Here is a 2,930-nt window from a genome sequence, read left to right on the forward strand (position 1 = left end):
CTGGCACAAGATTATCTACTCAGCAAAAGTTAGTAGCAAAATGGGTTGTTATTCATTTTATTCCTAATGTATTTTAGTGTGAATTTTAAAATTTCGTACATCAAATCTATGATCTCACTTATATTCTTACAATGAGGCTAAATAAAAGTTTAATAAAAATGTTAATTATGTGAATGGTGGAAATGGTGACTAGAAAACATACATCCTTGGATGTGTGAAGTAGACACGTGCAGCCCCGGGCACCCATGATTTGTGTGCACTGTGGTCTTAAGCCATTCATGATATCCTGCTGGCCCCTTCCTTGATGCGGAAGTCACATCCATTATTCCTGTAGCTAGAGAGCTTTGGTTTTGAGTGAGGCCATTTAAAATTTCTCTCCACCTAGCAGTGGAAAACTGTGTCCATACTCCATGCAGCACTGCACGCAGCAAATGGTAGTACTGTCATCTTAACAGTTAGAACATTCACTAATGGGATGATTAGTGAATCCTATCTACTAATGGATGATTTTTTAAATCATCCGTAGGTGGGGCGCAGTGGCCCAGGCCTATAATTCTCACACTCTGGGAGGCCGAGGCGGGTGGATTGCTCCAGGTCAGGAGTTCTAAACCAGCCTGAGCAAGAGTGAGACCTGTCTCTACTATAAATAGAAAAATAAATTGCCCAACTAATATATATAGAAAAAATTAGCTGGGCATGGTGGCACATGCCTTGTAGTCCCAGCTACTCAGGAGGCTGAGGCAGTAGGATTGCTTGAGCCCGGGAGTTTGAGGTTGCTGTGACCTAGGCTGATGCCATGGCACTCACACTAGCCTGGGCAACAAAGCGAGACTGTCTTAAAAAAATAATAATCCCATGCAAAAATGTTTTGATATGATTTTTCCAACTTCATTTTCCCACTTGTCTTTAATAACTGTATAATGGAACCTAGATGTTCTAATTTTACCAGTTTATCATCTGGTGTTTTCTGCTTTTAAAAAGAAAATGCTCTTGGTTATACCCCTGAAGGTTTCATTAAAAAATTAGGTCTGTGTGGGAAGACTATCCTCACTGGTCTTTGCAGGCCAAGCTTACCTTGGCAACCTTTGCCCCAGTGTACTGCATCAGATGGCCTGTCCTGGGTGCATCACCAAAGAATGCCAAGGTGCAGGGACACAGGCAGAATGAGGAACATGCACTGGGAAGACAACAGGAATTGTGCCCTTATTCTAGGCCCTGTTCCAGGGTCTCTGCCCATACCTTGGGCCCACCGTGCTCAAGCAACAGCAACCAGTAGGGAAGCAGAGGTCCACAGGTTGTGAGGGAGACTGGAGAAACCCACCCAGGTAGAGTTCCAGTTTAGGAGCTTTGGAAATTGCACTTACATGGGCTGAGGTACCATGAGGCTGAGACCTCAGATTTCATAGGGCAGTGGACTCTCAAGGCATACATACCTTCACTCCTGGAAGTCTGCTAAATTTAGGGTACATGTATGAAAGGAGTGGGCTCCAGGAACCTAGGATAGGAAAGTTGGGGAAATGTGCTAGGTGACCCGAAATCTCTGGAACTGCAACCATGGAGCACTTTATTGTTAAAAGGAAGACCGTATCAAAGTCTTCCTGAGGTAGGTGATAGTCATAAGATATATGCCCCCCTTGTGGTCTGCCCCGAGTCTCACTGTTTCCCGAATGGATTGGCAAACTTCACATAAACCAAACCCAGCTTGCCACCTGTTTGGCCCACAAACTAAGAATGGTTATTGGTGGTGGTTGGTTTTCTTTGAGACGTGGTATCCCTCTGTTACCTGGGCTGGACTGGATTGTTCACTGCAACCTCAAACTCCTGGGCTCAAGTGGTCCACCTGACCCAGCCTCCTGAGTAGCTGGGACTACAGGCACATGCCACCATGCCTAGCTAGTTTTTTCTTTTTTAGAAAGGAGTGAGGTCTCACTATGGTGCTTAGGCTGGGCTCAAGCCATCCTCTCACCTCAATCTCCAGGATTATAGGCATGAGCCACCACACCTGGCCAAGAATTGAGTTTTAGAATTCTTGTTTTACAATTTGATAACCAGGAACTCCAATTAAGCAACATACACTTTCCCTCAAAAAAATGCCATTATCAGTAAACCTGTAGTGCAAAAAGTTGTACTTATTTCGAGTTTAATGTGAAAACACCAGTTTTGCCTTTTGGCCTACAGAAGCTAAGATGTTTATTATCTGGCTCCTTAGAAGTTTGCTGTTAGTATTTACTATCTGACCCATGTTGCAGAAAACCAGTATATCAGGACTGAACATGGCACAGAGGGAAAAGTTCATACTACAAAAGGAAATGGACTTGGCCAGGTGCGGTGGCTCATGCCTATAATCCTAGTACTCTGGGAGGCCGAGGTGGGCAGGTTGCTTAAGGTCAGGAGTTCCAAACCAGCCTGAGCAAGAGCGAGACCCCATCTCTACTGAAAATAGAAAGAAATTGGCCAACTAAAAAATACATATAGAAAAAATTAGCCGGGCATGGTGGTGCATGCCTGTAGTCCCAGCTACTCGGGAGGCTGAAGCAGGAGGATCGCCTAAGCCCAGGAGTGTGAAGTTGCTGTGAGCTAGGGTGACGCCACAACACTCTAGCCTGGGCAACAGAGTAAGACTGCCTCAAAAACAACAAGGAAATGGACTTAACAAAATGCTGCAAGGCCTGGCTAGAATGGACAGAGCCTGTAGCACATGAGGGGGTCTTAGGGATGCTGCAGGAGGGTTGAATATGAAACTGGATTGAAATGAGACATCCCTTGTGTGTCAAAATTTGGGAATTCTGAGCAAATTGCTCAGTTTATCATCTGCTAGAACCACCCTTCAAAGATCATCCCTCCACAGGAGGGCATGCAGGATTGTCAGAGAAAACACCAGGTAAGTCTGTCCCTGGAAGGACTTAAGAACACTCACCACCATTTTGAAA

This window comes from Microcebus murinus, chromosome 14 (genome assembly GCF_040939455.1).
Source record: "Microcebus murinus isolate Inina chromosome 14, M.murinus_Inina_mat1.0, whole genome shotgun sequence".
NCBI lineage: Eukaryota > Metazoa > Chordata > Mammalia > Primates > Cheirogaleidae > Microcebus > Microcebus murinus.